This window comes from Leopardus geoffroyi, chromosome X, assembly GCF_018350155.1.
Source record: "Leopardus geoffroyi isolate Oge1 chromosome X, O.geoffroyi_Oge1_pat1.0, whole genome shotgun sequence".
In the NCBI taxonomy this organism is placed as follows: domain Eukaryota; kingdom Metazoa; phylum Chordata; class Mammalia; order Carnivora; family Felidae; genus Leopardus; species Leopardus geoffroyi.
In genome coordinates this window covers 43,803,782-43,827,606 of record NC_059343.1, presented here as the reverse complement: position 1 = coordinate 43,827,606, position 23,825 = coordinate 43,803,782, and the positions used below count along the sequence as shown (strand labels likewise).

General features: G+C 40.2%; 1 protein-coding gene across 1 annotated transcript in view; it reads left to right on the top strand.

Annotated features, from left to right (window-relative positions):
• DGKK (diacylglycerol kinase kappa) overlaps positions 1-23,825 on the top strand; it is a 165,735-nt gene that overhangs the window by 22,558 nt on the left and 119,352 nt on the right. The window lies entirely within an intron of this gene.

Sequence of the window (23,825 nt, the reverse complement as noted above, 5' to 3'; positions counted from 1 at the left end):
AGCATGTCAATAGAAAGACTTCCAATTCTATTCAACAAGTATTTTTTTGGCTTTAAAATTTTTTTATTGGGGTATAATTGACATATATATGCATATATATATATATATATATGCATATATATATATATTCATTTCAGGTATACAACATAATGATTCCATATTTGTATATATTGCAAAATGGTAACCACAATAAGTCTAGTTAACATCTGTCACCATACACTGTTAGAACATTTTTTTTCTCCAGTATAAGGTTTTTTTGAGCATTTTGTATGCACTTCTCTGACTTCTGTCATAAGTTCTCTCCTCTTGCCATGATTTATTGAGGGGACCAGATAGTTCATTAACATTAATTAATTATAGAATTTCCTAAGTTTTTAGTTGATAATTATTTCAATCCATCCTGATATCTGAGGTACCAATATTTCTCAGGATTTTTCCCCAGAAAAGCAGCAATTTTAATTTGAAAGCAATTTATGTGTGAGTGAAGGAGGAGAAAAGAACCCACAAAAAGCTGGAGGGCAGAAGTGATACAGTTTCAGCACTCTCTCCACAGGCAGCCTGCAGGTTACACACACACACACACACACACACACACACACACACACACATACATATATACATACACATATACCCAGGGTGCATAGAATTGGCACCAATTTAATTTATGCTGGCTTCTAGCAAGAATGTCGATAACACTTGAGTGATCTTCATTTAATTATCAAGATTGATGATGGGAGCCCCTGGGTAGCTCAGTCAGTTGAGAGTCTGACTTTGGTTTAGGTCATGATCTTGAGGTCAGTGAGTTGGAGCCCCGCGTCGGGCTCTGTGCTGACAGCTCAGAGACTGGAGCCTGTTTCCGATTCTGTGTCCCCCTCTCTCTGACCCTCCCCCGTTCATCCTCTGTCTCTGTGTCTCAAAAATAAATAAAAATTAAAAAAATAAAAAAAATTATCAAGGATGATGATGAACTTTCATGATCAAAGAATGAGAACTTAGCCTAGTGTTAACTTTATTCCAACTTTTGAAGAAGTGGCTGCAGAAATTTAAGCCCTGAAAGAGGCTCTTTTCACTTGGAGGCTCTCTAGGGAGATTTTTAAAGCAGATAGTAGAGGTACTAATTCAATATCTACATAGGATTTTTCCCTTAGATGGAGGACTAGATAAATGCCATTAGATTTCAAATCCCCTTTTATCACTCTTTTTCATTTAGAAAGAGAAAAAAATTAAAAAAGAAAAATAAGAAAATGATTTTGTGTTGCCTTTCTCCTCACCCCTTTTGATAAGAACTATTCTGAAGCTGCTAGCAAAGAATATATTTTCATAATATTGCCTTTTGATTTGATGTTGTAGCATAGCAAACATGGCAGACATGATCTCTGCCTCAGGCACATGTCTGATACATATACTTCTGTCCGTGAGAAGACATGAAGGAAACAAGGCTATTCTGTTTATGCACTGATACTACAAGAGCATTTGCTACTTAAGAGACTTGAACTCTGACATCAAGTTTGGCTGCTTTGACAAGGTCTCTATATCCGAAGCCTCCTCATAGTAGATGATATCATGTATAACCAACTCTCCATCACAGATTTAGGTATTTAATTTATAGTGCCAGGTAGATAAGATTTCATAGAGGAAGTTCATGGTGGACCATGTCTCTTGGCCTCTGGGAAATTCTTAAACTCAGTAGTTTAAAAATAACCTTTGAATTTCAGAGAAAGTCATTTAGATACTGCTGTGGTTAAATGGTTGTGTTTGCTAAGCACACACCTCAGAAGACAGGCAATTGATTATAAATGGCAGTACAGAGGCAGCAATGCACTTCTGGGAAGCATAAGGCAAATCTAGCTTATGTGTCATCCTGCAACAGGATCAGGTTCTGTGCATAGATGACACTCACTGGGAAGCTACCACTTAAATCCCACCAGTGGAACAAGGTGGGCAGTATCAAAAAGTCAGGTTAGCAGGATATAACTTTCCATCATACCTCCACTCATCAGCGTTGGCACTATGTGGATTATAAATGAAAGCTAGAACTCAACAACCAGTATACAATGAGGTGAGGTTGCCAGAAGCCTAGAGGACAAAGAGAAGCTTCCAAAACACACTGAAACATAGCATGACTTAGCCTTGGACTTCTAGAACGTGAGAATGTATGTTCCTAGTCAGGAACTCTCAGAAGCAGAATCCTTTTTACATTTTAGCCAAATCTAATCTTAGTTACAAATGTATGTAAGACACCAGGCATGAAGTGGATATTCAGTGGATAAGGCTGGTCTCAAGCATAGGGTTTATGTATAGAGCATGTTCCCACACTAATTACTTACAGCCATGTGTACACATGAGTAGTCATCACTTGCATCTGTACCACATTCCAGCATGAAGGACAAATGCTCCCTGTTTTTCAAGTCCATATCTCAGAAGTCCACATACACATTTTCTATGATTTAGGGAGTGGAAGAAGAAAAAGAAAAGAAAAAACACCACACAAACCTAGTCATTCTTTCTAGGCTAAAGTCAATCCTAGGAACTGACTCTTGGTTGCCAGTGGGGAGACTTACTGGAAAAGTAATAGTAGTGTAGCTGGAGACGTCAGGCATGAAAGCTTTAACTGCAGAAGCTGTTGACTCATCCTACACTCTGTGTGTGTTGGAACAAGGGCAGGCATCATACCAATAGCATAAATGGTAACACTGGGGTGGTTTTGAGCCAGGTCACATCTTAAGGCCAGAGTGCTTTGTTATTGGTTTTTCTTTCTAGGGAGCCTGGTAACTTGAATATGTGCATGACCGATTGCATTCTGTGCTCAGAGGCAAAGGATATCTTTTCTCTGTGTGTGGCTTCTTTTTAACTACAGGGTGGAGGGAGGAAACTCAAACAAAGTAGTAGTCAGCCTTCTCTCTCTTCAGTGTCTTTTAGTCCTATCACTGTTGAACTCTGTCTTAGCTGTTTTAATTGAGGCTTCCACTATAACAGATACTTCCTTTGTGGGATGGCTGTTGGTAGGGCATTTGGGTATTTCATCACCTTTGGGCAGGCCTTTCCCACTTCTGCTTGAGGAGGGTAAAAGTGGGAGGGGAGGAAGCTCCAAGTGAGTAAATCTCAGATGCTGTTACTTCCTCTGTCTGCCTTCTGACCACTCCCTGGGCTGACATCTTGAGGGGTACATGGTTCTTGGGTTTTGGTATCAGCATGTATTTTAGCATGCTAGTCACACTCCAGAGCTTGGACTTCCTGCCCAGAAGCAGCAGAGTAGTGGTGACCTCAAGAAGGAAGTTGATAATCTTAATGAGAAACCAAGCTACTGTTGGCAGACATTTGAGACTAGGCTGACAACAATGATCTTCACCTTACCCTGCCCCCTATCTAGAAGAAAAGCCAGAAGACTCACTATAGGTAAAGATACTGCTCAATTAATTCCAATATCCTGACAACTATTTTGCCATGGTGAATACAGAGGCAACTCCCCATTCCTTCCAACTTCACAGGTTCCTGCAGTCCCCCTGGGATAGTGAAGACCATTATTCCTAGGGAATCCTAAAAGGGGAGTTCCAGGTCAGGGAGCAGGATGGAGCCATTAGCTTTGGTTGAGATACAGCTTGATTCACTGTTGGGGCACCTTTCATAGTGATTCATAGTAGGTGCCTGATCTTTTGAGTCACCATTATTAAGGGATGCTGGTCATCCAGTGTTCTTTATGAGCTCTTGATAGTTATGCAGACTTTACAAACCCTAAGAAGAATAAGAAAATCTATTTTGAATCTCACCATCCCCTACTTTATCCCCTCTGTTTATCAAGTCCATTTGTGGCTCACTGTATACTTATGCATATTCATATGGATTTACCCCTGCTGACATATGTGTGTTTCTCTTCCTACCAGTGGAGTTAGTGTTTCTGTGTAGGAGTCTGGAATTGTATTTTTTTAGTCAAATCCTATAAGGGGCATTCTCAGGAGAAATAATAGAACAATTTGTTTAGAAAACACTTCCCACCTCCAGATGTCCCTAAGCAGACCAGGCTGATTATAAAAAGGACTGATTCAAATCAGAACTCTTTGGGAAGTTCTCAGAAGATCAAATAGTCCAATTTCAGGTTAGACAATTGGGATCTAGGGGAAGGTATTGGGGTTAGAGCCTGCAAGATGGAGGTACTGGGGATGGGATGGTAAAAGAGAAGAGAAAGGAGGTTTGGTAAAAGGTTAAAAAGAACAACAAATAAGGACATAGCCCCTACCAGATGCCTAATTTCTCTTTCAATGTTTGCAAATGCCATACAAATAGCTCTTGCATTTGAGTTGCCCAGGTGGCTGGAGATCTATTTATTTTGTATTTAACCAAGGATCAAAGGATCTTTGCGATGTTTTTGCTTAAGGGTTCCAAATAAACTTTCTACCATGTGTATTTGGGGGTAGACTGGGGTAGAGGTGGTTTATTCAGTACTTAAGTTATTTTTAGATCACCTTTAAGTCACTCTGTTGGAAGAAAGCAGCATTTATGTCCTGAAGGATTTACAAAAAGAATACAGAAAAGCTGGGTTACTGCCCCCTCATTCCTGACTCTGGGATAATTTCCCACTGGGAATTCAAACAAGTCACTTGGACTCCCTGTTTGCCCTGATCTCAAAAGGTTATTGTGCAAATAAGTGGAATTGGTCAAATAGCGGTACAAACTAAGGCAAGGTATCAGGGATTTAGCCCTACCTCAAGCCAAGTTAAGTTTTAAGGGCTGATAATGACAAGTCAGTGGTTGGCAATGTGAACTCATGGACTCTGTTCTGCTGTGAGTTCCATTTTACTGAATTTCATTCATGTTATCTTACTAAAGGAGGTATGTCAGGCATTTGTTGTACAATGGCCTCAAGTTTCAATTTCTATAAAACTATATACTATTTCTCCTAGAAGTTGAAGAATTTTAGATTTTTTGCCTGCATATGACCACATATTTTTCAAGCTATAAAACTCACAGATTTATATAACATTGCATATATACTAGTCATGCTTCCCTATTTTGTCTAAATAGAGGACAGTATAATTTGAAAAAAAATTGTAATTTTATTAACCATTTTCCCCTGTTTGCACCAGAGATGGTAAGTAAACTCCCCTAGGTAATATATTTTGTAGCATTATACTCAGCACTAAGAGCTACGTTTCTATAAATTCCATAGTAGTACATATGCATTAATTCTTCTAGTTAGGTCAGTCAGTGTGTGTGTGTGTGTGTGTGTGTGTGTGTGTGTGCATACACATAAAAGCCTCCAAAAGCATGAAAGATACCAGAAGGAACTTTATGGGGAATGTTTCTCTGAAGGTGTTATATAATAGGTATATGACAATATGGTACCAAAAGCATGATTCATAAAAGTAAAAACTGAAAAACTGGATTTCATTCAAATGTAAAACTTAATTATAAACTGAGAAAAAATATTTTCAAATCACATTTCCAACAAAGGACTTGTTTCTAGAATATGTAAAGAACTCTATAATCTAAATATTTAAGAAACAAAGAATATAATTAGAAAATGGACAAAAAACATAGATATTTCATCCAAGAGAATATACAGATGGCATATAAGTACATGAAAAATGTTCAGTATCATTAGCCATTAGGGAAATGCAAATTAAGACCACAGTAAGATGTTACTACACACCTATTAGAATGGCTAAAATAAAGTAGTGACACCACCAAGTTCTAGAGAGTATATAAAGAAACTAGATCACTCATATATTGTTGGTGGGAATGTAAAATGGTATAGGCACTCTGGAAAATACTTTAGAAATTCCCTTTCAGACTAAAAATAGATTTGCCACATAGCTCAGCAATTGTACTCCTGGGCATAGATTCCAGAGAAGTGAAAAAATATTTTCAGGTAGAACTCTATACGCATATATTCATAGAAGCTTTATTCATAATATCCAAATACTGGAAACTACCCAGATGTCCTTCAATGGATGAACGGTTAAACAAATCATGGTACATGCGTACCATGGAATACAGCAATACAACTTTCATGAACTGCTAGGAAATTATCCTGAGTGTAAAAAGTTAATCTCAAAAGGATATATTCGGAATGATTCCATTTATGTAACAATTGTGAAATTACATATTATAGAAACAGAACAGATTTGTGGAGGTCAGTGGTTAGGAACGGGAGGGGGCAGAGGGAATAGATGTGGTTATAAGGAGTAGCATGAGGGAGTCTTGTAGTGATGGTACACTTCAATATCTTGATTTTCTGATGTTTACTCAAAGCTACACCTGTGATAAAATTGCACAGAGCTACACACACACACACACACACACACACACACACACTTTGTGTATAACTGCTGAAATCTGGATAAGGTCTATGGATTGTACCAATGTCAATCTCCTGCTTTTGATATTGTACTATAGTTATGCAAGATGGTAAAATGGAGGAAGATGGGTGAAGGATGCACAGGACCTCCTTGTACATTTCTTTGAAATTCCCTGTGAATTTACAATTATTTCAAAAAACTTTTTAAATGTCTACAAAACACAAGAATAACATTTTTTGGATGCTATATATTTTGTTTTCTATGTAAGATATAATTAATTTCTTCATTTTGTGTATTAAAGATAATCCCTGTGTATTAAAATATAATTTCCTGTCTTTTTGTGCCTAAACATAGCACAATATATTTTTAAAAGTACAGCCTGTAATGTAAAAAGGTATTAATTCTCTGGTGTAGGGATGTGATGGTGGAAATGGAAGGTACCTGAACACAGCTGAAAACAGGGTTTTGTGGCCCATTTTTAAACTGTAGTTGACAAATTTCATAGGGTTGTTTGTTTAGGATAGTGTAATAATCGGTCCTAAGTTGTGACATGACTAATCAAAATACATTTATATTTGCCTTTTAGAGTGTGTTTTATACTTTCACTTAAATATGGTTATCTAAGCCTGAGGAATTCCATATTCCAATCAGAAAATAGATGGCGTCACATCTTAGACTCAAGCAAAGTATCTAACTAAGGTAGAAAGGCTGTATTGAGACTTGAAAAATATGTATTTCACATGTATATTAGTTCTTAGTTGCTTTAGGTTGTTTATTATGTGGAGAGATGGTCTTGTGACATTTACCTTGAGAAATTAATTAAGCCTTTTGATTCAAGAAGCCTTTTTTAGGGTTATAGGTTGCCTTAGAATTCAGAACTCAAGAAGAGAATAAAGAATGTTATCAATAGAATTTTTCAAGATCCTTTGTTAAATTTTATTAGCGAGACCCTGAAAACATTTTAGCCTAGGAAAATGGTATAACTTTTACTTATTTATATCAACTTACTAAAAGGTTTATATGTAAGCTAATATATACTTACACACATATTCTGGAAAAAAACCATGTAAGTGGCAATAATGTAAAATGAACATGATCTGTAACACACTTTGACATTCTTAGATACCATTGAGAAAATATGACATTTTACCACACTTTAAACTTGGAGAAGGAAAAGCACTGTAAGTGTACCTATTGAAACAATGAGTTATGAAGATGAAAACCTACATCTTCATTGCCTTTGTGGGATGCTGAAAGGATAAATCAGGCAGAGCGTATGGCATATTTTGAGCTTCATGGAAAATATATGCTTGATATTTTTTTCCTCATATAGTAAAAGATTTTACAGACTGAATTCTGCCTTCCTGATACCCTTCACTGACATCTTTTCCTATCACTACAAAGAGAAAATCTTTGATTCTCCTATCTGTTCACTCCAGAACCACCTACTTTCATCCAAATATCCATATACCTACTCTCATTTCAAGCCATCAATCAATATGTCCTATTACCTCTGAACATGCATTTTGAAGGACTTGTATATGTGGGGCTTATATAGAGAAATTGAGAATAAAGAAATAAGAAATTGAGATAGACCAAAGGGCATCTCAATGCACCTCTAAGGCCTTGAATGAGGAGATGGTATGTGCATATACTTTGCATATTTGGGGGTCAATAAGATTGTCCTCTTTCATACTTACTCAGGGTTTATGAGGTTTTCAGGTTACATTTCCCTTGTTATTTTTCATTATGTAAGGTGCTACTCCTGGGTAAAAACCATGTGATTAAAAAAAATCAGTGAATAATGAGCCTGAAAAGAGTCTTACCATGCTTCCAGGTGATAAAGACCTGGAGAAATGTAAAAGCCTATCAGTTGGGAATGTCACAGTGGAAATTCTGCCCATCAGGAAAAGCACAGAGATTATAGGTAGACAAAGTGTTTTCTTATAGATAATTTCTCTGCAATAACCAGACAGAGTTCATTGGCACAGGCAATCTCTGCCTACTCTACACTTACTTCTCTGCATTAAAAGTGCTCTTGGTTTTCTTTCTTTCTTTTTATTTTTTTAAACGTCTATTCATGTTTGAGAGACACAGAGCGTGTGAATGGGGGAAGGACAGAGAGAGAGGGAGACCCAGAATCCGAAGCAGGATCCAGGCTCCAAGCTGTCAGCACAGAGCCCGATGTGGGGCTCGAACCCACGAACTGTGAGATCATGACCTGAGCCGAAGCTGGACACTCAACCGACTGAGCCACCCAGGCTCCCCAAAAGTGCTCTTGGTTTTCTTCCAGTCTTATATTGGTAGAGCAAATCTTTAGTTGCTCTTGAAGAATTGAGAGCTAAGTAGAACAAGCATTTCTTTTCTCTGCATCAAGGCTAAAAGGAGGCGGAGAAATTTTTAAGAAAAGTAAGAATAGCCATTTGGAGGGGATATACTTAAGTATATAGTCATGAACAAGGATATGGATCTGTTGACCATGATGTCCATTCTAACCATCTTAAGCTTTTGAAAGGTACACAGCTAAAATGAAAAGATGCATTTGCCAGTTTTCATTGTATAACTGTACATTTAGACTTCCCTTGAAAGCCCAAGGCACATGAATGGCAAAGTGTAATAAAAGGGGTTAGAATTTTTGCTTACAAATCTACACATAGCTGTAGATTTTGGGGTTCTATCCATTAAAGCTATAGGCCTTGCTAGTTGGTGTGATGACACTGCTCTTAGTTGTTTGTTTTGTGGGAAATAGTCTTGTGATACTTACTTTATTTCATTTAACTAGTTTTGAGTTTGCAAGGTCAGATCTCTAAAAGATAGTCATTTCCTCCTACATACATAATTGGCCTAGAATTAGAATATGCTATCAGAATAAATTGCCACCAGGTAAATGGTGATGCCTTAGTTATGGCAGATTATAGCAGCTCTTGAAACTGTATTTCCCATAGCTGTGGTTAATAGAATACAACAAAGAAAAGGATGTTCTCAACTCAGTCATCCTTTTGGTCTTTCAAAACTTCCCTTGCTGTTTTAATATAAACATTGGAGAGGATTAGATTTGAAATATCTATGTGCTAAATTTAAAGGATACAAACACTTGGGTTCACTAATCCTAACTGTTCTAACCACTTGTTTTAACACTAGTTTCTCTTCCAGACTTCAGTAGAATATTTCTCTTACCTTAAATATTCATACCTATAATCAAAAGCCCTTATGATCTAGGTTATGTTTTTTGTGGGGCAAAGTTCAAAAGTCCCGGCACTATGACTATCTTTATAGGGACAGAATCACAAATTCCTCTACAGAATAAATTTGATTTTCTATTTATAGTCTTTGTTTCCTTTCCCAGTGATCCCTGCTCCATTACTCATGGGAAGGAGAGTGTGCTCACATGGAGTAATCCATAAAAATCAAAAGCACCCTAACCTCTGGAGTAAAGATCCACTAGTTTTGGATTATCAGTATAGTATTGACAGTATACTAAACTATGATGTCAAATTTGGGGAAAAACACTGATTTCAAATTGAACCCCCAGTATCCTGTTGCAATCAAATATATACTTGCACTTAACAAGACTTGTGTTCCAAGTTAGGGGTCAAAAAGTATTGTCACCATATCCACAAAAGGAAAGAAGAAATAAGTATTGAATTTATACTTAGTACTAAGCACTTTCATGTATTCTCTTGGTCTTTATTAAGAGTTGAATGTCATTATATATGTTTTTGCAGATAAAAATGCTGAGGTTTGTAAGTTAAATTACTCGCCCAAGGGCACATACCCAATAAGTGATGGAGCTGAGTTTCAAATCCAGGTTTATCTGACTCCAAAATCTACACTCCTTTTTACTATACTTAATTGGCTTTTGCCTAAATATATGTGCTTGGAAATACAAGAATCTTTATCATGTGTTTCCTACAACAGCAAGTGACTTTTAGGAGCCCATCAATAGAAACATTCAAGAATACCCTTTCTCATTATTCTCTCCAAGGGTGTTTTTCCTGTACTCAATTTCATTTTATATACAACCATCAAGTACCTACTATGGGTACATCGTGGCACTCTAGGCACTGTGCTGGTCACACATAACTCAGCCATGACACATAATTGTGATTTACCAAGAATTTTGTCTTTCTGGCCTGCTCGACTTTGAAATAATATTTTAATGTTTATTTATTTATTTTGAGAGATAAAGAGAGAGAATGTGTGTGTGAGAGAACATGAGCATGGGAGGGGCAGAGAGAGAGAGAGAGAGAGAGAGAGAGAGAGAGAGAGAATCCCAAGCAGGCTCCACACTCAGAGTGGAGCCCAACGCTGGGCTCAATCTCACCACCTGAGCTGTGAGATCATGACCTGAGCTGATATCAAGAGTTGGACCTTTAACCGACTGAGCCACCCAGGCACCCCAATTTTGAAATAATTTCTATTCCTGAGTCCAGGACCTACCCCTGCAGTCTTTAATTTGGTGGGAGGATACTTTATGGCAACAGACTTGAACAATATTAATAGTTTTGTCTCTTATGTCTTGGTCTTCCCTTAATGAAACATATGCCAAATTTTAGCATCTTTATCTGCATTTCCCAGCAAAGAGATGGCAGCGTGGGGAAATGATGTGACTTGCTCACATAGCAGCTTACTGCTGGGTACCAAACTCTATGGAATTCAGGGTTCATTACGCCCACTGTCTCTCCCAGGTGCCATATTGCTGCCCATATTGCTCCCATGTACAAATATTTCTATGAAAACTCCAAAACTGGATCATTCAGACCACCTGTGGTTTTGGAAACTACCCTCAAATCAATCATACTTTCAGGGAGCCTGGGTGGCTCAATCAGTTAAGCATCCGACTTTGGCTCAGGTCGTGATCTCACAGCTTGTGAGTTCAAGTCCTGCATCAGGCTCTGTGCTGACGGCTCAGAGCCTGGAGCTTGCTTCTGATTCCATCTCCCTATCTCTCTGCTCCTCCCCTGTTCATACTCTGTCTCTATCTACCTCTCAGAAATAAATAAATATTTTTAAAAATTTTAAAAATCATACTTTCTAGGAGAGAGAGGCAGTGTGTATAGTATAATAAATCAGACAGATTTGGGTTGACAGTCATCCTCCTTTGTAACTATGTGTGATGTTGGAGAATATGATTGACCATTCTGGGTTTCAGTGCCTTAGCTGTAATATTAAGGTAGTAATACTTACCTGGAAGTATTGTATTAGTAATAATGTATACAATGTGACTACAAGGATGCCATAATGGACACTTCAGAAAAGGTGTAGATATTAGAATTGTGCCTATAATAAACTTAACCAAGGAGGTAAAAGACCTGTGCACCGAAAACTATAAAACACTGATGAATGTAATGGAAGGTGACACAACCAAATGGAAAGATATTCCATGCTCATGGATTGGGAAAGCAAATATTGTTAAAATACCTATACCACCCAAAGCAATTTACAGATTTAATATATTACTTTTTATCATATGCATGAAAGGATGAAAGGGACAAGAGGGATTATCTGTGCTTCATATTTCTCTGTTTATCAATTTTGGTGTTTGTATATTGCTACTAGTCTGTTTCACACTGGTCTCTCTCCTCTCTCCCCAGCCACTTCTCCTGCTCCTTCCCTTTCTTAAGCAATCCTGGTTTGTTAAGCTCTGTTTCCAATTAAAGGTTAGTCCCCTCACCCTCCCAGATGACAATTTTTCTTACTGTTTATCTTTTGTGTGATCCAGATCTAGCTGTCCCCCATATCTCAGCTGATAATCCTTCTCTTCCCAGTTTAGTCCATGCTGCATTCTCCCCAGCAACTCTGAGCAGAAAGCTGCACACATTAATTAGGACACAATCTCAGAGCTAATGAAATGGTGGCTGAGAGATGGTTCCAGGACCACTGGGAATCCTATGCATCACTAGTGGTAAAACAAACGTCTTTTTTCATTTACAAGTCCGTGAATGATCATTGCCATCCCCAGCTGCTCCTCCAATGTAACATACTCATCTTATTCCTTTTTCTTTTCTATTCCTCTCTTCTTCCCTCTTTCCAGGCCTGTCAGCTTGAGTTATAATACACTTATCTCTCCCTTCCTCTCTCTCTTTCCCTCTCCCTTAGTGCATTTTTACTTTTCTGGATAGGTTATCAAGAGTTGAGCAGCACAAAATTCAGATGGTAACAGTCTGAAAATTCAGATGGTAAGCCCTGGCAGTGGGTGTTAGAATTTGATTATTGTAGTTAGTAGTCATTTAGAATCTGAGCAGTCTTAATCCCTTAAATATAGCCTGGATAGAGATGGGGGTGTAGTTTTACCAGATGTTTGCCTGCAGGGAGAAGTTAGAAAGGGATGCAGATCTGGATGGTGTTTCAACAGGGGAAAAAAAGTGAAGGTCCAAAACTATGAAGAGGGTAGCAATAGGTCTTAGAGTAAAGCATCTGAACAGGCTGCGGCAAGTGGCTCCTGGGAGGATGAGGCAGCAGTAACAGCAACGCTGTTTTATAGTCTTTTATAGTAATATTCTTAAAGAATGCTTTTGTTCACTAGTTGCATGGCCAAGTTAATCTTTTATTATTACTACTAGAAGCTGTCCAGGTCAGAGAAAATTTTCCCTTTGGCATTACCAGCATGGCATTACCCTCATTAACCATGAAGATGTCTGCTAATGGCACACTTGATTATGCCATATTTCTTTACCAGAGGTCATGGCAGAGAGTTATACTGCAGGATGGCAGAAAAAGGAGGATAAGGGGAAATTAGACTTTGAAAATGCAGACTACTAATTAAAATGTTATCAAACAACACTGGAAACATAAAATGTAGAGAAATACAGTGAAAAGAGTCTTGTACTGGAAGCCAGGAGGTCAGACATAGTTTACCACGTAGTGACTTTGGGCAAGTTACTTACTTCACTTTCTTGGGTCACAGCGTTCTTCTCTGGAAAAAGGCCAATAGTATTACCTACCTTGCCTACTCCACAGGGTTGTCCTCAAAGTCAAGTAAGAATCTTCAAGATTTTTATAGTTGATAAAGTGATGTATAAATTAAACAATTATTATTAACTTAATTATTTTAACATTTAATATTAAAAACAAAAACAAAACTGAACCAAATAGCTGTGATTTGCACGACCAATCTCCACCCCCACCTACCCCCCACCATATCTTGCCTCCTTTTCTCAAATGACATAGGATAGGCTATAACTGGGGCACCCAGATGGCTCAGTCAGTTAACCGTCCAACTTCAGCCCAGGTCATGATCTCCTGGTTCATGACTTTGGGCTCCACAGTGGGCTTGCTGCTATCACCCTGTCAGTGCAGAGCCCACTTTAGATTCTCTGTCCCCCACCACCCATCTATCTCTCTCTCTTTCTCTCCCTCTCTCTCAAAAACTAAATAAAACGTTAAAAAAAAAGAATAGGATATAACTTGCAAAATGACCAGTGATTTAAACATTTTTTTTTCTTTCACTGAGGGAAAAACTGGTTTTTGATGTCCTGTGAAACTCCAAGAAAGATTTTAGCTCTGCTATTTATTAACCTGTTAGGGAAGTTACTAAATCTGTCGAAGCCTCGGTTTCTCCCTCTATAAAATGAGGATTGTTACAGCACCAATATTTTAGGGTTGCTTTTGGGCTCAAATGAGATAACTCATGTAACATGATTTAATACAGTGCTTCCCACGTAGCAAATACTCATCAACTGTTAGCAATTCACATTGTTATTACCATTATTACTAGTGTTACTATTTTACTACCACCAATGCTAAGGAAGCTTGTCCCTGGTTGCCTTCTTTGGCACAGCTTTTCAGCTTTGTTACTGGCCAGTAATTCCTCTGGAACCAAAGCCCACAGCATAATTTCTTTTTTGATAAATTAGTGTCTCCTGCAACCACAGCTCTCCTCTCCCATTTCCCTCCATGTTTGGTGGGCTGTCAAACTACCATTGCCTCCAGGGGAGGCAATTTTACTTAGTCAGTCCTCTGCTCAGAGGCAGCTAAGGTAGCCACAGGTTCAGGGGCTAAGTGAAGTCTCCCATGGATCTGTCTCTCACGCTACCTCCCCCCAGCCAACCCACCCCTGAGGTCTCATTACCTGAGACCTTGTTCCTCCTCTTACCTATCACTGATGGGGCAAAGCAGATAAGGCACACACACACACACACACACCCAATGCGCACATATGCCTCCCATTTCCCCCCTCACATACACTAATTAATTAATTTCATCTTCCCTGGACCACTATTGCTGCAAGAAGCAAGCAGAACCAACTGGTTCTAGTATCAGTTTCCATCTGTCAACTTCATGATTCCTGTCAACACCACTTCATAAAGCTGAAAACAAATAAAAATGAAAACTCACACATCCCCTTTTTATTATATAACCACTTCATCCCAAGAGGACCTGTTAGTAAATGTATTCTTAGGTCCTGTGCATGCCTTCAGATAGTTTGTCTGCATTCGGCCAGTTTGGCAATAAGGCAGTTTCCCCAGCTCCCCAAGTACATGGGTTAGGTGATATGGGCTTGTCACACCCACATTATGAGAGACTCTTGAAGCCATGCTTGGAAAGAGGTATTTTATAAAGACCAAAGCACAGAAAACATCAATTGACTCTGCATTGCTGGGCTCTTTGAGTGAATTGGAGCCGAATGAGCTATATAGTTGCATGTTTACAAGGTTCCTATGGCCCTAGGTTGCAAGCATTTAAAAATACCTCTAAAGGCTGAAGTCCCCAGGTTTAAGAGCTTGTAGGCATGGTATAGCATGGTTACAAAGTATAAAATTATGGAAAATTTGGGATTATGACATCTCAGGCACCTCTCCAAAGGACTGTGATTTTTTTTTTCCTTCCCATGTGTGAATCATTTGCAGTATATGGTCTACTCCAGCTAAACTAGTAGGAAATCTTCAGACATTACCAGTCCATGGCTTTTTCTATTGGGTGAAATAGTGGCCACTGGGAGAAGAAAGAAGTGGACTGAAGTGATCCCCAGGTTATACCTGACACCCAAGCCAGAACATGGTGACCATCTTGTAGATGCTTGGTATTCAGAGGGGACAGGCAGTAGAGTCAAACAAACCTGGGTTTCAACCCCAGCTCTGCTACTCTGTATGACTTGGAAATAGTCACTTAAACTCTTTAAGCCTCAACTTCTCCATCTCCCTTACAGGGTTGTTACTGTGGGTATTAAATGAGATAATGCATGTAAATCAAGGGCTAATAGTGGCATTTGTCAGCCAAAAACAACTCTCTTCTTTTGGAGTGGGATGTTTGAAGAGAAACTTAGAGAAGAATTTGCTGCCTTGGCTGCTTCAATGAGGACATCACCAGAGTCAGAACAGAAGCCAGTGGTCTCATAGGAGGTGGTGAGGATAGCATGTGGCTTGGTGGTGGGATCTCAGAGCTGGAAGCAGTAGGGGGAGTGTCCCCAAGAAGAAATACCCACAGAAGAACCTATCCATCCTTGGTAGCTGATGGTCAGGCAAAAGAGTGGGGAAGGAGGCAGTTGGAAGCAGGCATCCTTTGTCATTCTTTGTAAGTTGGTGGCACTAGATAAGATAATTCGTGCCTCAGTCTCTGTGATCTTGGTTAACTTGAAGAACAGCATCCAAAATTCCCTGATATCTTTCCTTTAGGGACCTTGTATGACCACAGAACTTCCTTTTCTAACTGTTAGCAACTGTGCTTTAGCAACAGGAGCCTTCCACTAAGTTCCCACTTACACCATTCCTTTCACTGAATTTTCTGCTTCTAAACTTTTGGTTCTCCCAAGGCTCAAAAACAATCCTCTTTCCTCTATTTGACACCTTAGCCTTCCCTGCATTTGCAGAGAAAGGCCAACCTTCTGTAGGAAGCCTTACCATAAGCCACTTTTCTCTCAAACTTCCAAAGCTCTGACCCAGCCCTTCCTCTTGATTCAACCCATGGAGTCAAACTATATTCCTGCTGGTCTCCTCAAATCCCTTTACATGCTATCCTAGAGCCCCCAAAATTATACACATGTTCCAGGAAGCACTGCCAATACAGAACAAACTCAATGGCTGTGGTTACAGGGAACCTTCACTCCCACTAAAGAGTCAAAGAGGATTCCCCACACCACTAAAACAGAATGGCCTGAAACCCAGTCCTGGCTAGTCTTACCACTAATTTGCTGTTTGACTTAGGTAAATATAGTCCCTCTTAGGGCCTTATTTTTGTGATCTCTAACAGTGTGAGGAGGGAGAAAATTAGTCATTGGTAAGGTTAAGGTTAGCTCTGACAATTAAAAAGCAGTTTTGTGGCACGAGCACAAACTTTGAACTACAAAGACCCCACATTCATATCCCCACCTTAAGCCAAGTAACTAGTGGTAACGCTAGTGAAATAGCGTGTTCAAGTCTGCTCAGTTCAACACAGCAAAACAAGTATTCAAATCTGTGTGTAGGTCTGGGAAGACTCAGCTGAGCTCTTCCCCCTTCCTGGCTGCTGCCGGTCCCAGGGCAATTATTGAGAACCAGGTTACAGTTTTCTGCACTTTGTCAGCCTAGATCCAAATTTCTCACCTCCTATCCAACCCCCAAGCAATTAGTTGTCCTTACCCTTCCTAGGAAACTCCAATAAGAGAAAAAGGAAAGGGAGAGCAGAGAGATCTGAGAAGATATATGTGTTTAGGCTTTATGGTCCCAGTAGACTAGTTTTAAAGTTACCAACCCTTGATATTTATCTTATCAATATATCATACCAGTGCAAAATGACACACACACACACACACACACACACACACATATATATATATATATATATATATATATATATATATATGCAGAAAGCCACAGCTGCATTGTTTGTAATAGAATAAGATTTTAAATCACTGTCCATCAATAGGGGACTGTTTAAATAAATCACATTACATCCATACAGTGGAATGCTATGCAGTTGTAAAAAGAAATGAGGCAGCTCAGTATGTACCAATACTGAAAGGACTCCATGATAAATTAAGCATCAAAAGTAAGAAACAAAACTGTGCATAGAATGCTATGATTTATGTGAAGGCAACATAATATGTGTATATGTTTGTGCATGTGTATAAAATATATTTTGAATTATATGTGAGAAACTGCTTAAAGTTTTTGCCTATTCAGAAAAAAAGGAGCATTGTTCTCAAATTTATTTTATTTCACTAATAGAGAACAGGGACATGGATGATTGTCTATAATTCTTCCTTAGCACAGGAAGTAGTGGGAGGGATTTGCAGCTATAGTCCTTGTAGACCTGAGCAGTAGAAAACTCTAGCTCCTCAGTGTTAGGGTGACCAACAGATCTCGGTTTTCCCATGACTCTCATGGTTTTAGCACTGAAAGTCCTAGGAAAACTGGGACAATTGGTCACCTTCTCATTCTTCTACTGTAGCCCTTGGTCAGCCAGGCTTGCTAATGCCAAAGGAGAAGCTCCTAATAGTGGGATGATTGGAACTATAGCACAAGCCCCTGCTTCCACAATCCATAAGGGACTCACACTTACAGAGTCACAGGCACATGCTTTGTGAGATATCCTCATCTAACAAGACAAGGAAATTGAGTCTCAGAGAGGTTAAGTGATTTTCCCAAGGTCACACAGCTAGTCAGTGCTGGAGCCAGTCTGTCTGACTCCTGCCATGTCAACAGGACCCTGGGGAATGTAAAGCTTTCAGTGAAACAGCAGGTCTGGCCTTTTTTAAAGCTTGAAGCACCCAGAGTTGCATTTTAACCAAATCAAACACTGTTGCTCTGAATCAACTTTGGCAGGCCATTTTGGGAAATGGCTTTCTTCCCATCACCTCCACCCCCAAAGCAAAGAGATGTTCCAGGTTTTTAGACTGAAGGAGCCATAGGCATAAAGCTGGCTTCCCCAGCTGTGCTCATAGTGGGAGTTCAGTTCTCACTTGAAGAGTGATAAGCTACTCATCCCCCAGCTTGATCCACCTCACTCTGAAAAGCAGCATGAGAAAGTAAAACAGAATAGCAGCCAGCTAATAACAGGTATTGGTGCATGTCATGATGCTTGCCTACTCTTTGATTGGCTGGGGGTGGAATTCAATTTGGCTATGTAATACAGGCTCCTTTTGCTAGGAAAGAGTAAAAAAAAAAAAAAACAAAGCCTCATCCATCAAAAAAACCACTAAACCACAGAAAACATACATAGCAGATAGTTTGGGGGATTTGGGAGCAGCATAGGAAAAGGTCACAGCAACCGCTGTACTTGCCCTTTCCCAGTTAAGCAGCAGGCAGGTGTTAATTATATATAGGAAATTGGGCTGCTTTTCAGACCCTGTTGAGATATTTTATAGAAGATATTTAATAAATATGGGGCAAGGGAAATGCTTACCCTCACTGCTGGCAATTAATTTGTACATGCTGAGTTGTAGAGCATCAGGGAGAGAGATCATCTGTGCCAGGATGCCAGAGTTTCTGGGAATAACAGAGATTGGCTTATCAAAGAAGATCCAAAAGGAAACTGAAACAGAGCTTTCCAAAGCTCTGACTTTCTCTGAAAATGCTGCCATAGTTTAGGGAAAGACATTTTGTGTGAACCTGAACTACCTATGCCTTGATAAGTCCTGCATTCTTGGATTTGAGTGAAGCTGATCAATCTCTTTGGTAATTGAACTCAACACACACTCACTCCCACTACAAAAGAGCCAACCTTGAGAGTTTAAGAGTAGACACTGCAGTGTCATTTGGGTTTTAGTGTCAGAACTGGCAGGAAGGACTAGGAGGCTCGCCTGTAGTATGTCCTGGTTTGAGAAGCATTAGGTGGGTCACATGACATTTCAGTATGCACAAGGATCCTATGACTCTTCCTAACTTCTTTCTAACTGAAGCATAAAAAAAAATGCCACAGAAGTGTGGCAGCTTGGACCAAAAGGATTACAGGTGTGCTCCATTTTATGAAACTGCTGTGTGCCTGTAAAGGTGGCCACCAAGAACAATTTCCCATTTAGAATCCTGTTCTTCATTGCCTTTCATAATAACATTAGAGATGCATTCTTCTGACAAATATTTTAGCCTCAAGACACTGCAAAATCTCAGAAATGCAAAATAAACATTGGCAGTCTTATTTGAGAGGAAAATGTTCAAATATCTTGATAATGTCTTAGAAACAAAAATATATGGACAAGCCACTTAAACTGAGGTTCAGGTGATCTTTCAAAGGGCAGAACTGAGTTAGATGCTTTCACTACCTACTTCAGAGGACTTCTGAAAGGATTCAATAACAAAAGTAGAAGGACTTTATCAACTGAAAATGCTGCATATATATGAATTCTCAATACTCTTCTAGTCAATCCTACGTTTACTTTAAAAAAACAGGAGAACTACCTCTTACCCCCCATGGATTACCATTTGCCTCTTGGAGGGAAGCTCATTAACAGTTTTAGTATTGAGTATTCAGAGATATTCTCAGAACAAGATTTAATTCTTAAATATCTATGGCCTTGTCTTTCAGGATGAAATTTGGAGGGTAGTATGTTCACTCTGTGATGCACGTAGTAATTAATCAGTCTCTCCCAGTTTGCTTGTCATGGACAGAGTAGTGGAAAGAGCATAGAGCCCTCCAGCATTTTGTAATTGTGGTTCCTCAAGCAAAGCAACAGAAAATGTCCAAGCCCCGGATTTACTTTCTGGAAATTAGAGATAACACTGCATGGTTGTGGTGAAGGGCAATGAGCTGATATTATCTGTAGGCAGCCAGGAACTTGGAAACACTGTGCAAATCCTCTCATGGGATAGACAAGGGCTCTTCTTCCAAAGCTTCCCTTTGCAGGGTGTGTGTGTGTGTGTGTGTGTGTGTGTGTGTGTGTCTTCTAATGTTTGTGTCACATCCTTGTTAGGTTTAGTGGACTTGAGCAGGTAAAAGTTTGTTTGCATGCACATATTTTATTGACTTGAGACTACCCATTGACTGAGTGATTTTTAGCTTCTACTTGTTCAAACTGGCTTCCAGGAGCCACTTATTGAGTTTTTAAATAAAGAGAGGTTTATTTAAAAATAAGGATTGGGTTAGTAGGTAAGTTTTTCCCAAAAAGGAACAGAGTTGAAAAGGAAAGGAACTATAGGAACATTACCTTCTTCTACCCAGATTTGGATATTTGTAGAAGTTCAGAGTTGATGATATAGAGTCTGTATTTAGAACTTAAACTCTTTTATGATCCTCCCTATTATACATAAATCACATCAACATTTATCTGCTCCCAACATGGTAATATATATCTCATATGGAGAGAATCCTCATACACAAACTCAGAACCCATACGTTGCGATCTCCTCTGACACTAGAAATACCCGCCACTTGGGGCACCTGGGTGGCTCTGTCGGTTGAATGTCCAACTTCAGCTCAGGTCATGATCTCATGGTTCATGAGTTCGAACCCTGTATTGGGCTCTGGGCTGACAGCTAAGAGCCTGGAGACTGCTTCAGATCCTGTGTCTCCCTCTCTCTTTGACCCTCCCTGACTCATGCCCTGTCTCTCTCTTTCTCAAAAATAAATAAACATTTTGGGGCGCCTGGGTGGCGCAGTCGGTTAAGCGTCCGACTTCAGCCAGGTCACGATCTCGCGGTCCGTGAGTTCGAGCCCCGCGTCAGGCTCTGGGCTGATGGCTCGGAGCCTGGAACCTGTTTCCGATTCTGTGTCTCCCTCTCTCTCTGCCCCTCCCCCGTTCATGCTCTGTCTCTCTCTGTCCCAAAAATAAATAAACGTTGAAAAAAAAATTAAAAAAATAATAATAAATAAATAAATAAATAAACATTTTAAAAAATTTTAAAAAAAGAAATACCCACCAATTCATTCACTTTGTCCTCTAGAGAAAGTGACAATAGTTATAGTTCAGAAATTACAAACTGGTTCCTGTGGGTAGACTTTGGCCTGCATACATGTTTTGTTTGGCACTCACAATTTTTTTTTTTAAATTTAATTAGTTGCTAGCATTTCAATATTATAAAAATTCACACAAATTATAGCCTAGATGGCCAGCTTGTCTTGAAAAATGTAATAAGCTTGTAACACTGGTCAGCATTCAATCATTAACGATCACTTAGAACTTAGTAGCAACTTATCTTGGTCTCTCCAATTCCCCTGCTAGGTCTTGATGAGCCTTTTGTTACCAACCAACCTCCTATGGGCATTGAGTAGATAGCCATATACTTAAAGCTAGTGCATTCAAAGTGACCTGTTTAATATTATGGGACAAAGAGGAGATCATTGTGATTTGGCTGGTGTGCCCAATGACAGGATATATGAGTAGACAGCCACTGTCTTGGTGGAACACCTCATTTGAACAAGAAGGTAAAAATTTAGAGCAATAAGCATGAAGCCTCCAAGGCTCTTTTAAATAATTCTCTGATCTCACATACCTTTGAGTTTCTCTACATGAAATATCAGTCTCTCCTCCTCCACTCCCACTATCCTCGTCTTTGAGATGGGGAATGTGCCTTCAGCTACTGCAAAGAGCCTACCCAAAGGTGGAGTCCATAGGAGGAGCTCATAAAATATGAATGAAGCATTCTATCCAATGATATATGCACCACAAAGTATTTTTTTCCTTTTTCTTGACTATGACAAATGCTAGGTTCATGGAATGAGAACTGAAGGTTTTGATGACTTGCTGTGTCCTCATAATAGATTAATTAATTAATTGGTTCATTGTGTCCTTGGATGGATAACAGGATGTCATTAATTAGGAAGGCACAGGTAAAAGAAGAAAAGAGAACATTTCTTAAGTACCAGGAAGTGAAATTAAAGAGTGATCATTACTAAGGGTTGATGGAAGGAAGCAGCTGGAGAGAAGAGGATGAATTCTACTTATTTCAGTGTTTCAAATCACCAGGGTCTGAGAATTTTCTGAAGGCCAGAAAGGCCAGAGTTCTGGGAATCTTCTGGAGATTCTCATTTCTCATTACTACCTCATCCCATCATGCGCCCCCCCCCTCCAAAAGAACAGGAAGAAAAGAGAATTAGGCATGGCAGAGCAGTAAGAGGAATGTTGATGTTAAGGGTGGCTTTAAAGAAGTTAAGGGAGGGAGGAGGGAAGATGGCGGCGTAGGAGGACGCTGGGCTCACCGCGCGTCCTGCTGATCACTTAGATTCCACCTAAACCTGCCTAAATAACCCAGAAAACCGCCAGAGGATTAGCAGAACGGAGTCGCCGGAGCCAGGCGCAGACGAGAGGCCCACGGAAGAGGGTAGGAAGGGCGGCGAGGCGGTGTGCGCTCCACGGACTGGCGGGAGGGAGCCGGGGCGGAGGGGCGGATCGCCGGCCAAACAGAGCCCCCGAGTCTGGCGGGCAAAAGCGGAGGGGCCTGACGGACTGTGTTCCGACAGCAAGCACGACTTAGCGTCTGGGAGGTCATAGGTTAACAGCTCTGCTCGGAAAGCAGGAAGGCTGGAGGACAAAGGGAGGGAGAGCTGCTGAGCCCCTGGACGACAGAGCTCAGTTTGGTGGGGAACAAAGGCACTCGCCAGCGCCATCTCCCCCGCCCATCCCCCAGCCAAAATCCCAAAGGGAGCCAGTTCCTGCCAGGGAACTTCCTCGCTCCGCGCAAACACCCAACTCTGTGCTTCTGCGGAGCCAAACCTCCTGCAGCGGATCTGACTCCCTCCCGCTGCCACAGGGCCCCTCCTGAAGTGGATCACCTAAGGAGAAGCGAGCTAAGCCTGCCCCTCCTGCCCCTGTGCACCTTGCCTACACACCCCAGCTAATACGCCAGATCCCCAGCATCACAAGCCTGGCAGTGTGCAAGTAGACCAGACAGGCCACGCCACCGCACAGTGAATCCCGCCCCTAGGAGAGGGGAAGAGAAGGCACACACCAGTCTGACCGTGGCCCCAGCGGTGGGCTGGGGGCAGACATCAGGTCTGACTGCGACTCCGCCCACTAACTCCAGTTATACACCACAGCACAGGGGAAGTGCCCTGCAGGTCCTCACCACACCAGGGACTATTCAAAATGACCAAGCGGAAGAATTCCCCTCAGAAGAATCTCCAGGAAATAACAACAGCTAATGAGCTGATCAAAAAGGATTTAAATAATATAACAGAAAGTGAATTTAGAATAATAGTCATAAAATTAATTTCTGGGCTTGAAAACAGTATAGAGAACAGCAGAGAATCTCTTGCTACAGAGATCAAGGGACTAAGGAACACTCACGAGGAGCTGAAAAACGCTTTAAACGAAATGCAAAACAAAATGGAAACCACCACGGCTTGGCTTGAAGAGGCAGAGGAGAGAATAGGTGAACTAGAAGATAAAGTTATGGAAAAAGAGGAAGCTGAGAAAAAGAGAGATAAAAAAATCCAGGAGTATGAGGGGGAAATTAGAGAACTAAGTGACACACTAAAAAGAAATAATATACGCCTAATTGGTATCCCAGAGGAGGAAGAGAGAGGGAAAGGTGCTGAAGGGGTACTTGAAGAAATAATAGCTGAGAAATTCCCTGAACTGGGGAAGGAAAAAGGCATTGAAATCCAAGAGGCACAGAGAACTCCCTTCAGACGTAACTTGAATCGATCTTCTGCACGACATATCATAGTGAAACTGGC